The sequence below is a fragment of the Rhododendron vialii genome, chromosome 1a (genome assembly GCF_030253575.1).
Source record: "Rhododendron vialii isolate Sample 1 chromosome 1a, ASM3025357v1".
Classification (NCBI taxonomy): domain Eukaryota; kingdom Viridiplantae; phylum Streptophyta; class Magnoliopsida; order Ericales; family Ericaceae; genus Rhododendron; species Rhododendron vialii.
Window position 1 is genome coordinate 22,182,542 of NC_080557.1, and position 13,860 is coordinate 22,196,401.

Genomic DNA, 13,860 nt, shown 5'->3' on the forward strand with positions numbered 1-13,860 from the left:
AGCATTTTTTGAACGCTGTCTTCGATAAACTTTTAATAGCATTCATAAAATGCTATGTTTTGAATACTTTTAACAGCATTTTTTGCATGCTAAGTTTGAGATTCTTTTAATAGCATATTTATCATTGCACCACTCGTTCAATATTGTATTTTATAACATTCAACACCAATTCACTATTATTTTTTATTGCATTCAACACCAAATACATCCAACGCAAAATGATATCAATGGGAAATAAATAATTCAACCATTAGATGAAGATTCATTACAATATAGATTGGAAAATAATTTTCCAACACAAACTACATTGAAGAGGCAGAGTAATTACACTCATTAGAAAAGCACTAATGTAATCTCCCTTTCCATAAAATGAAATCCTAAACTCGGCTGCCATATTATTCAAGTACCCCAATTCTTCACCTGCGGAGATGTTCTTTACTTGAAGATTACTTCTTTACCGAGTTTATACCGTCTTGCTCCCAAAGCCGAACACATACCTGTAAGTATAAAAATATTCAAACTAACACAATAGTAATGTAAAAACTATTAACTACAAAAACAATTTTAAAGCAACACAATGCACAACACATACATATAAGCACAATAATCATGAAACTGATACTAGGAGTGACATTAATTTAAATTGATTACCTGAAGAGGCCATCTTTGTCCATTGTTGTGTAAAAATTACCATTGTCTAAATCTTCAACCATAACTCCTTCCAAACTTTGAAATCAAGAAGAAAAACAAAGGAAAATGAGTCTATGTTTTATGTGAGAAAACCATGAATAAGAAGAAAAGTACAAAAGAATAAGAAGAATCAATGCATAATGGAAACCTTGCAATAGCGCAGCCAACAGCTTCTCCAACTGTGTGAATTTTTTTTTGAGGTCTTTCCAAAGTAGCATTAGACCTTTTTGCTTTTTTAAAATACACTTTCCAAAAATTAGAACCCAATGGCTTTCTGTCTACTTTTACCAATGGGTCCGTACTAATAACAACTCCCTCTGACACATCATGTTTTGGAATAGTGTAACTCACCAAGCATACTTTTTGTCCATCAAAAGTAACGTTTTTTAGTACCCACATTTTTATATTTAGCAAAGAAGAGACCATAGTGATAAAGAAAAATCAAACCCAACAGCATAATGAATATGAGCGTAACGGAGAAAACCAAATCATCTAGCCGGCCTTAATTACTAATTCGGACTTAAAGCTCAGTTTGTTTTATAGGGTTTCGCAAATTTGTACCAAATGCATGCCTACCAGAAAAGACTTAGATATCCTGGCACTACAGGGATGTGGCGGATGAGGTTTTCATACCTAGATCTACCTCCCTCCATTCCTTCAAGAAAGGGGAAAAAAAAACACATAAGCTAATTGAATTGTACAAAGAATTTGTACGAAGAATTGCCTTTAATCGTTTAAACTCCGTAACTCAACACATTGATTGAATCTAGAGATAAAATATCAAATGCTAAAAATGCATACTCACATGATAACTGATGCTTTTTGTATGTATTCTTTGTTTACAATTGAGCATGACAAAAAATTAAAAAAAAAACACAGAGATCAACAAATTACAGCTAAGGACAACAAATCATTTATCTAAATCAAAACAATAGCCAAAAGAAATCATTTAGCATCAAAACACAGATCGAGAGAGTGTTGACTGAACAACTTCAAACAACAAGATAGAGACTTAATCATATCTGTATAATTCTAAAGGCATACTACTACACAAAGAAGTCAGAACGAAGGATTGAAGAATCGAAAAGTCAACACACATGAATTTAAAGCAGTACTATGAATTCCTAATACAGATAGACATATTACCAATTTTTAAGATGAATGCGACCTAGAGAGAGAAATAGACGAGCTATTAGGTTGAGTAATTGCCATCTAAATTCGTGGCTAAAATCAAGAAGATCATGTTTATGATCATGAAAAAGAAGAAGTTTTAGGCACATTATCTCCCCACTACACAAGCAAAGCCATTGGGCAGTCTTGGTTCATGATCATGTTACACTGACCCAAGGAATATGACAGGTGAACAAGGGTTATGAACTGATGAAAGTCTGGAATGATCAAATGCATGGTAGTGATACGAGTACATACTGCAAAATTTAATAAGTTTTGGCAATGAAACTATGGCTATTACCGTGTATTGTAAGATGATGCTTATAAAGGCCATTGGAATACCAATGTAACACAGCACAGTGCAAACAACAATAAGGTTCTTGTAACTTTCCGTTTCTAAGAAAAAAGATTGCATGGGAGGCTCTGTTTTGACACAGGAAGCATTATTTCAAACATATACTCTTGTAACTTTCCGTTTTTAAGTATTTGTAGTTTCACCTTACAGACAATCATATATTCTTAAATTCACGATCCAGAAGTACTTAGTCCACCACGAGTCGGAGTTCACCACAGAAATGGATGTGTAGATGTAGAAGTACCTGTTCCACCACTGCCTAGAGGCTCAAAAGGATATGCAGATCCAGACCATCCACCACTGTTCCAATCCAAATATAGCAATGACTGTATCTCCTCAAGATCAGGAGAAAGTGAGCCTGCAGAGATCAACTGTGACCTAGGCAAATCCTCGCAATTATCCAATTCTCATCCTGCAAAATTCAGAACTGGATTAGCAAAATAATACACACACACAAATAAGCTTGTATAAAAACAAAAGCTATTAAAAAAACTAAACAAGATTAGTATAGTCTATTTACACCTCTTTGTTAGGTGCAAAATGCTTGACAGAGTATTCCTCCATGTACCAGTCGGTGGGCGTGGATTGTTTGAAGGAGCCCAACCTAAAATTTAGCACTCGCTTGAATCCGATATCTCCAATAGGGTCAGATGCTTTTGACACCTTCAAATACCCCCTGGCTCTCTCTATTTTCAGCTTACTATCGTTCGGATACTTTGAATCACGAGTGGTGTAAAACCACAAAGCATTTTCAAGTGGTAGTAATCGATAATGGGCTGAAATTTGAAGGAAAGGAAAATTAATAGGATGTGTGGTCAAAACAGGGTAATATAAGTAACCTGTTAGTTCACATACAGTTGGTTTAGGTCCGGTACCTTGGAGGGTGAAACAACATATGCAAATGCAACCTATGCAACCCCCAGAGACGGATGAAACAACTTCTAAATTTCTGAAGAAAGCAAAAAATGTAGGAAGTAACTGCTAATTACTTATGATTTTAGAATGCTCAGGGATATTACAAACAAATGAAACAATCCCTGCTTCAAGGTTCAAATTGAAATAGTTTCAGGACGTGGTGAAGCTGCAATCATTGCTACAGACCCACACGTTTGTGCCCGACATACTTGAATGCACAAGCGTGTCCCTTCCGCAACTTAACAAGTTGTCAAGTCTCATGATCGAAATATTTTAAATCTTGTTTTTTGTAGGTATTATATGGTAGGAAACAAGGCTCCCGTCTCTGTATCGTCTTAACAAACAAAACCAAGTAAAATCTATTAAAGCTATAAAAGGCTTAAAACTAATTTCCTCATGATGTGAAACGAGATACCAAATAAAACCAAAAATAAAGAACACAGAGAGAATGTAATGATAACATGCTATCAAAAAACTAAATCCTTCTTTCCAATAAACCAGGAACAAGACTCCCTAGTACAGCCATCCCTAGGAGTTTGCGCAAAGCTGATGAAGTAGCTTAAAAAGAAGTCAACTGTTCCACCACGAATAAGAATAAGGAAGAGATCATATGTAAAAGCAATAAAAAGAGAGTATCTGGGCAGAACAAGATGAGCAGTCAATTCATCAATTGTGTCTTATTGTCTTTTTCTTGAATTTGATAAATTTTTAAGCCAATGATTAGCACGTGTTGACTTGCATGCCTTACATTAGGACCATAATATTGAACTAAATACATGAGAATTTATCTATAAGAAACATATTGAGCAAGTGAAAACATAAACATCCCTGGCCACAAAAAAGTTTGAAATTAGACTATTTATGTCCTATTCAACAAACGTTAACTTCTTTTAAAGTCAAATGACCCCACTGTATGTTGAGATTTTTCCTTCTTCTATTTCTAAGTGGGTTCTTCAATCTCAATAACAAAAGTTTAATACTCCTCTGTGTGGAAAATTTCTCAAAGAATATATATGGGGATCTCTTTCGGTTCTTTTGGGGAATCCTCTAGGTCCTATTGAAATCACTCCCAACGGAGTTGGGTTCCCAATAACAGTAGCATGCATGTGATAAATAGCAATAAGGATTCAAAATATACACAACCATACAACTAGTGAGAGATAGGAAATTAATAAGCAGAATAAAGGTCCCCTTTGAGCATACCAATGGTGGAACCACGTGGTAATAGTGAAGGTGTGATGTTTCTGGAAAGGATTTTTGGGAGAGCTAAGGATTGCTTGGTGGAATCTCGTCGGAAACCCCTATGGCCATGGTCGTCGTTTTGGTGCTCTCGTTGTCTTCGATTAGCATATGATGGCTTCTTTGTACCTCAGTAGCAAAAAGCTAGGGCAAAAGAAAAGGGACGATCGTACTCTGTTTAGCGCAAAGAGAGAGAGAGAGAGAGAGAGAGAGAGAGAGAGAGAGAGAGTTACTGCAGCAAGCCTAATTTGTTTAAGGATGAGAAATTCGAACATCGATATAAACGTAGAGATCGACTTACGCATGTTGTGGTGAATGTCAAGTAACAGGAGGGCCTGAGTGGTGGAATGGAGGTCAAACGGCGGTGGCGGTGTTCGTCGATTTGCAGGAGAGAGAGAGAGAGAGAGAGAGAGAGAGAGAGAGAGCTAGCCCGCGCCATGAGGGAAAGAAATTGGTGTTAGGGCGAGAAACGATTTGGAATTTGGGGCGGCAGAATTAGAACTTTTCGTGCCCTGCCAATTCTAGTCGATCGTTGCAACGATTTTTCAGTACAGAGGTTGCAACAGTTTTTCATCGAGAGAGAGAAAGAGACCTTGTGTGTGTCCAGCGCCTTTCTCAACGGTGTGAAACTGATCTTGGGCCTGAAGATCTCCTCGCCCGATTTTGCATCGCCAGGAGAAGCTTGATCGAAACCCAATTTCTAGGGTTTCAGCCGACGAAGAAGACGATCTATTTACGCCTCTGATTTTGGAGGAAAGACTGAAATTTTCAGAATGGGGGTGCTATTTAGGGCGCCAAGTAAAAAAAAAAATTGGAACGCTATAGTATCCTTTAATGAACGCTATAGTATTTTAGGCGCCAGTTTTTCCTCCGCTTTTCATCTCTGAACGCTATAATTGGTTACCTTTCATAGCATTTCTAAAAAAACGCTATTACATAATGCTATAAAAGGTCATATTTGTTGTAGTGGCGTAGCGAGATAGTTCCTCGAATTGGGCCGCGTATTGGGTAATAGTCATCGTTCCTTGTTTCAGATTTAGAAACTTTTGTTCCTTGACCAAACGAAGAGGGGTGGGGAAGTACTTGTCGAGAAACAGGGTCTTGAACTCGTCAAAGGTCATGGTGGCTATGGTATGGGTTGCCTCCATCAAATCCACCAATAACGGGCTTCTCCTTTTAGCTGGTATGTGGTTAAGGCTACACGATCTCCATTTTGGGTAATCTCCAAGGTGTCCAAGATCACCTTGACTTCCTTCAGCCATGTTTCAGCTACGGTGGGGTTGGTATCTCCATTGAAGGTCAGAGGTCGACGTTTGCAAAATTCGTTCATCGCTCGAGTTTGGATCATAGGTTCATCATCACGATTTTGGTTTCGGCGGTTGGCGTTTAAGGTTGTTACGAGCGCTTGCATGACTTGAGCTAGGTCGGGGTTGGTGTTAGAGGATTCACCGTTCTCATATCCTAGTCCACTGCGTCGGTTCACCATCTACGAGTAAAAATTGAAAGGGAGAGTTTTAGTCTATCTAAACAATTTTCTTTTCGCAAATGGTATGTCTTTCTAGAAGTCAAACACAATAGATTATAGTATGCAACAGTACTCTTAAACAAGAACAAGGCAAACTTTTCATAGATAAGCAGGACATTACAATTACAAACATAGAGTTCTATTATAAGGCAAGTAAACTTAAAACAAGATTCCCTAATACAAGTTGAGACGATCCTACACGCTCGCCTTACACGATCTTACGACTAACAAAGCCTTATTCTACTCCGTGGCCGCGACACTCTAGGGTGGACTGATTCCAAAGACTTCTCTCAGCCACATCTTGTAGCTCCTCTCGGCAACAGTTTCTTCTCTAAGAAGACGCTCACGTTCTTGTGCGAGCATCTCATCCATAGTTAGGACGGGTGGTTCCTCCAGTGGTCCTAGGTAATACTGGGAGAGATTCAACATTGTAGTCTCCAACTCAGACATGAGATAGTCGAATGGTTACTCGTAGTTCTGCACAGGTGGTGCAGGGCCAATTGATTGCTCGAAATTCTGCACAGGTGGTGCAGGGTTTGGATAGGCGGAATTTTCTCAGGAACTGCAGCTGGTGGGGGCATTTCCCGAGTGATTGGGACTTCATAGAGCTCCATTTCATCCTCAGATGGAAAGGTTGGTCTGGTGTACTCTGGTGCTAGCAATGACCGATAGTTGGCCAAGACTCGTGGGGCAAAGGGTGGGCATCCTCCTCGTGGCAGGTTCGACATCTATATCAATAAGGAAAATTATATATTAGACTTAATGGTGGATTGCACACAGATAAATACAAGTACACATATAAACAGTGATCATATGTCAAAAGGAAATGCATGATTTTCATTACAAAATAACAAGTACAACATGGATAGCCTACTAGCCTAAGCTTCCTACTTCATTCCGATTACAACAAAAGATCCAACCACTTGCTAAGCTTTCCTAACTGGTCTAAAAGATACTCGGGAATTCGACCCTAATTGCACCTATGTCGGTCTCGAAAGGTGGTGGAGGTACATCTCCTTAGTCAGCGGGTATGTCTATGAAGTCAGGCATAACTTGTTCTACTGGTTTTGCTCCAAAAAATATTTCATCGTCGTTCGAGGCCCAGTTTTCATTTCCCCAAATTTCCATCGGTTCTTCTTCGGGTTCCTCCTCCTCCTCGGGATCTTCTTCGGGATCCTCCTCAACTTCCTCAACCACGTTGTCGGGGGGTGCTATTGGGGCTGGGACAAGTGCTACTTCGGCATTGCCTTCCTCCATTAGAAACTCCACATCATTGGGTGGTGCTATTTGGACTAGGACGGGTACTACTACGGCCTCATCTACTTCTTCTTCATTTACGGGAAGTACAAGGGTGCCATGCTCTTGGTAGAAGTTGTGAGTGTAGGGGGAATGCATAGGGAAAATAGGGATCTCCCACTAGTTGATTCGTCATCGACCTTAGGGTGCTTGCGAGATGGTGAGCTTCGGCTAGCAGGTTGACTTGGTAGGGACTCATGTGATTCATCTGCAATGAAACGTTTAACCTTAATTAGTAACATTTTAGGACCAAGGTTTACTAACTCCTAAAGACCACCTTCGAGTTTCTAGTTCCACATTCGATTTTTGATTTAAGTCATCATCCAATTGTTCGGGAATTCCCAGCTCGGTGGTACTGCCAATTCCTACACCTTGCTTCAATCCGAAGATTGTTTTATCAGAATTTCACCCAATTTGGGACGGTAAACTTAAATTCAATTCACGTTTGTGCAACAGTCAAACTATCTTATGGTTCTACCCATTCTACCCATGCCTGAGGTTTTGAACCTAAAGCTCTGATACCAAGTTACAACGCCCCCAATTTTGGGAACGTTAAATTGGACAATTTCATTGAATATTAAAAGGAGTCTGGCTCAATATTACAACATAAATTTCAAAAGAGTACTTCTAATCAACAAAGAAGGGGTAGCTAGGGTTCCTATCTACTGCTCCGCTTCCTCTTCCATTCGGGCCAGCTCTTCGGCTCCAAAAGCTTCCAAGATATAAAGTTCACCCTGTTCATCTATGAGATCTGACACATTATACTGGCATCACCACCAATATAATATGTCAGGGTCACCAAAGGTAACACCATGAGCTATGAAGGCTCAATAGAATAACCCATACCCACTAGCCTTTAACTTACAAACAATTGATCAAAAGTTAACGATTTCGACAAGTACATGATTAACACCACAATTAACAATGATACACCACATTCACTATTCAACTAACATAGGTGTCTATGAGTTTTGAGTTTCTCCTACGCAACTTCTCGTAGACCGTGTCATCATTTTTTTTTCCACATTTCATTAACCTTATCATTATTTCCAAAATCCGTTTAACACACCCAACCTCGGTTCCGCCGTTCCAGGTTCCCGAGTATCCTCACAATGGTTCCGCCGCACCGGGCTTCCATTGGCACACTTTGCATTGGCTCCTCTCCGCAAATAACCAAGCCACACACCCAACCTCGGTTCCGCCGTTTCGGGTTCCTGAGTATCCTCACAATGGTTCCGCCGCACCGGGTTCCCATTGGCACACAAAACACACACCACACAATGGGCTACCATGTCCGGCCACATTGCGGTTTCCAAAACATTTCACCTTTTCAAAACACGCCTTTTCATGAAACCACACCTTAGGTGTCATGTTTCTACTTTCTCGATTTCCGTGTCTCGTTTTCATGCATAGACTCCGCGGTAGGACTTTTCACAAACATAAATCATTCATTGTAATCTTGAAAGTAAGCTAACAAGATCATCCAACTCTATATTAGTAATCATGCTCATAACCATCCTAAAGATCAAAATACGAATACTTTTATCAACCATAAAGTTTTATCTTTCGAAAACCGTTCTTTCTTCCTTTATGGAAAATTCAAAACAACACATGTTTATTAGAGTAAAAGTAGCTTATTCAACATGCTCATTCTTCCATTATTAAGATACACTTGTTGACTACCATGCATGACGATAACAAACGGTGGATAACCCTATCTACTTGAAAACTAAACAATAGATAACTGTAGACACCCCAATTTGGAAATTTTGGACACCTTTTACGTCCCCAATGATGATAAACAAAGAATGATTTAAGCCTTTGAATTGATATAAACCTTTTGGAGTGCTACCTTTCAAAAACCATAGACAAGTGGCCGATAAGCTTCTCAATATTGAAAATGTGCCTTGAAAAGCTTTAAACAATGCTCTTTGTACTCAAAGGAGTGAGGAAACACCTTAGAACTAGTTATGACAGTGCCAAGTAACGCTTAGAATGAGTGAGTACGTGTTTTGGCCACGTGGCACCATCGGCCTTCGGTTTAGTCTGCTTCCAGCCCATTTTTCATAAACCAAACTTCCTTATTTTTATGTTTGGATTCCACCATCTTCTAGTACATTCAAACCCTCTTTATCGATATATAAAAAGCCTTAATCCGATTTGAAATGAGGGAGATAAGAGGAGTTGGCCTCAATGATTTCTTTTTCGAACACCTGAGGGTAAAATTGTCATATCTTTTGATGTACAAAATTATTTTTATCCAAACCACTTGGGTTAGAAAGTAGACTTAACGAGCTTTCCAACGGTTCGAAGAACACCCAAAACTGAGTTCGGGAGTGTCTGGAGCGGCCTTGCGAAGTTTGGCCTGCTGAGCAGTCAAACTCTACCGCGCGGTAGAAATATTTCCACCATACGGGACACTTTCCATCGTACGGTACATCCCAGAAAACTTAAAATTAAGGCGGTTACAATCATCGTGCAGCACACATTTTTGCCTAAATTTCCACCGTACGGTACAAACTTCCACCGTACGGTACATATTGGCGCCTCTATTTTTACTTGACAGTCAAGTTTCCACAGTCTTAGGCCACCATACTTTATCCCCTAGCCTCCCATAGCCGCCACAGGCCTGTAACAGCTCGGTATGTGCTTGAAGACCAAGCAAAGCCTTTGAAAAATTTCTCTATAAATGCCTATGGGTGTTTTTGAAGAACATAGAAGAACGCATTGAAAATGCACTGAAAAACAGTTCCAAGGTGACTTGAAAAAAAAATCAGTTTTCATTTCCATATCTTTCAAACACCAAAAGCTCCATTTTCTTTCCAAACCAAATTCAAAACCTTTGTTCCAAAGCAGCCCATAGCCTCATGCCTTGCCATAACAGTGTATTGGGCCTACGAGTCTGCTCGAAGCACGCCTCGCAAAGCTTTGCAATTATCACAAATTTTCCAAAGAGGTTTTCATTCCAAAGGTATAACTCTTCTGTCCTTACATTCTTAGGGGAACTAATAGGTTCAGGTTGGTTCCTAATACCACCCCTGGGCCTAAATGGTTCAAATACTGCATGGAAATCAAAGTTGGAATCCTACCTATGTCCACCGTGCAGTACACATTACTATCGTACGGTAGAAGTTTTCGGGGAATAGTTTTATTTATAACTCCTCTCCTCCTTTTTACATGAAATACCGTATTGCTTCATGATCTGCTTCACATTCTGTTTTAAACAATACATGTCATGCTAGTTTAAATTCATGAAAAATTGCATCAATTGCGTGGCATGTTTTGATATAAATGTTGCTTAGCTGACACATGAGCATATATGCCTATTAAAACATGGGATGTCATATAGCTTTGTTTTAAAATTGAAAGCCACACGACATGTACCGTACGGGACAAACATCTACCGTGCAGTGGAGTTTTTTGCGTGGAACAGAATGTTGCTTAGTTATCTTCTGCGATTAAATGATCATACTCCTGCCATGCCTGTTTCCTGTTTATACTTACATATTTCAGCAATTTAAGTTATTTATGTGATATAACTGTTTATGTGACATAAAAGTTAAGCAATAAAATGATTTTTCAAATCCCACAAGTATTAGTAAAGACCGATTTTATCGGGTGAGGGGTGCTTTTCCAAACAAAAACCTTCCCCTCTCGTAACCTGGCTCCCAAACCCAAAACTTTCTGTCTTTAGACCAAAACCTTTTAAAAGGACAAAAGAGTCACATTTTTCAAATAAACGGTTTCTCGGGGTTAATCCTTTTCAAAACCAGGGTGGCGACTCTCAAACGAACAAAATATTTCCCCCCTTTTTGTAACACTAAAAATACAAAAAGAGAGATGGGGAATTTTTCCGGGTATATAGCCCCACAATAACCTTATCTACTTAAGGAAAACGATGAGGATATTGATATTTTGAATAAAGAACATTCTACTTTCTAACGTATGATTCTATGCTATACATAGAGTTATTGGACTGGGGTTCTACCTTTCTTCTTGGCGGTAGTGGTGGCTACGGAAAAAGTACGTCAGGCGGATTAACTTCTTAAGGTATGCTTCTGGAAGTTTCAAAAGAGAAAGGTTTCTCTCGAAACTTGATCTTGACTAAACTACTTGGACTTTATGGATCGAAAAGGTGTTTTAGGATGAGTTTTAGGAAGAACTTCAAGAACAAAGAAGAACTAGGCAAGAACAAGCAAGAACACAAACTTTCTTAGAGAGAGAAGTTGCTAGGTGAAGGTGTGAGTTGAATGGCATGAGGGTGGTGCTATTTATAGCAAAATTTTGGACTCCCCCTCCCCTCCTTGGCCGGCCCTCTCTCTCTCTCCTTTCCCCTGGATTTTGCTCCATTGTAAGGTCAAATCAAGCATGCCATGCCTTCCATGACTTGTCACTTCTATCCTAGGCCAAATCCTAGGTTATTATGAAGGGTTTGAAGGCTTGTCAAGTCTATGGGGAGGTTGCTTGCAAGGAAACACAAAATCATTGGCTAACTTTGTACTTTGAAAGACTAGAAATGGGTTGGCATGGTCATAAATAGGCTTAAGGCTATAAGGTAGCTTGAGTAAGTGTCCAAAAGCTTGCACACACACACACACTCTCTCTCTCTCTCTCTCTCTCTCTCTCTCTCTCTCTCTCTCTCTCTCTCTCTCTCTCTCTCCCCCCTTGGTACATACACATATATATATATATGTGTGTGTGTGTGTGTGTGTGTGTGTAGGTGGACAAATTCAATTAGTGCTTTGAACAACACTAGATTGTTATGGCTTCTCGTGCCTCTTGACCGGAGCCCTAATTCGTCGTCGGAACTCCTGATCTGCAAAACAGACAAGGTGTGAGTGCACCTTTGCCTCTTGTGGCAAAGGCCCTCCGATGCCTTTGTTAGTATCTCGTACTGGTAATAAACCCTAAATATCAATAGGAAGTCACGTAAGAGTGCAATGTATTGCATACCTTTTGCCTCTAGGTTTACCTCATATTTATAGATTTGCGTATGCTTGTGGCCCAAGCATTCTTGTTGCCATAGGATTCCCAACTCGTATAGGAAACCCAGGATATCAAGGATTCTCGTTTCCTTTATCAGTTTATTAGAAAAGAGTTCTTTTAGGATTCTTTTCCATTACTGGCCGAACATCCCATTCTCATTGGGTATCTTTACCAGATCCTATATTCTCGGGATCTTATTCCTTTACGGGACATGACTATTCTGGAATCTTCCAGAGTATTCCCTCTGCTCCTACTCTTGATTGGAGCTCTTTCTTTGTTCGGCCATCTCATGGCCGAACAGACGGCTTGGACCAGTCACTTCACATGTAACTGGTCCGTCTTCAATTATTTGGACTAATGAACTCACATGCCTTTTGTCTTTATTAGCCGATCAGACTGCATGGATCAATGATTTCCCATATCATTGGTCCATATCGCCGTTCACCATACTGCCCGGCGATAAGTCCTATCATACTTATCACGTGTTTCCAAATATCACGTGTTCGGCAACTAAAAGTATCTATTCGGGAATACCTCCCTACAATATGCTTATGGTATATAAGTATACGTATGCCAAGTACAAAGAATCTAGGAAGGTAATTTTGGTGGGTAATTTAGGGTTAGGCTTATTAGTTCCTAGGGTTGCATGCATGCATGGCTAAGGTAGCTTCTTTTGGAAGCAAAATGATGGGATTCTTTGTATGACTTGTCTTGTCATATACATACCTTCATTGGCCAAGCGTAATATTTATTGTCCAATGGACAATATTTCCCCTAACATTTATTGTCCAAAGGTCAAAGGGATTTTGGATATAATTACGGTTTTAAATGATTAGTCATGGGGTAATAATGATTACCTCTATGGTCTAATGGTTCAATAGGGTTTTGAGAGGTTCATAAGGCTCAAAGATGGTCAAAAAGATCTAATTAGGGTTAGGGTATTGTAACTAGGTGGATCGGTAGTCTGGTTCCTCCAACTAATCGATTGGAAACTAACTTTACTAGCCAAATAGGGCTTTTAATCAAGAAATGAATTTTGAATGGCTAAAATCTAATTATGATGAATTATAGGAATTAAAAAGAAATAAGAAAATTTAAATGAAATTTTTATTCAATGAAAATTAGAGTCGTTACAGAACAGCTACACACATCCACCGTTGTAGAAGAAGGTGCCATTGGCATTCTATTCCCCGCACCGGTAGCAGAAACTTGTCAATGTTTTCTTTTCCCCTATTCTCCATACCTAAAAGTAAAAATATAGCTAATGAATTTAATTCATGACCCAACTTATGTATACCACAACACAAAAAAGTTATTACATTACATGTCAAACCGCACAGATATGACAATGTTAGATTAGCATATATAACCAGTAACCATGTAGGCAAAATACATACACAAAATATTACCAAGTTTGCAAATTACATCCAAAAAACATACAAAAAAGTGGTATTTCTTAACAATATGGCATTTCAACCCATATAAGTCAATGAGGCAGCGCAATTCCCTCATCCTTAACCCCATAATTAAAAAATAAGTATCCCCCTACAAGACCCAGTAGTGCAACCAACAATTTCATCCAAAAATTTCTTTCCATTGTCCTAAACTCCTTAATTTTCTTTCTTTCCATTCTCTTCATCTCCTTAATCTTCCACTCGTAAACTTGAGTCATGTTGTCAAACTC

General features: G+C 39.2%; 1 long non-coding RNA gene across 2 annotated transcripts; it reads right to left on the reverse strand.

Moving 5' to 3' along the window:
• Positions 1 to 219: 219 nt before the first annotated feature.
• Positions 220 to 3,026, reverse strand: LOC131324786 (uncharacterized). Of its 2 annotated transcripts, XR_009199447.1 has the most exons (4): positions 2,738 to 3,026; positions 2,460 to 2,627; positions 652 to 726; positions 220 to 497 (listed from the first exon to the last, which is right to left on the reverse strand). It is a non-coding gene; the product is annotated as an uncharacterized LOC131324786 (long non-coding RNA). The 2 variants fall into 2 exon arrangements; XR_009199448.1 differs by lacking the exons at positions 220 to 497; positions 652 to 726 and adding an exon at positions 1,285 to 1,345.
• Positions 3,027 to 13,860: the final 10,834 nt, after the last annotated feature.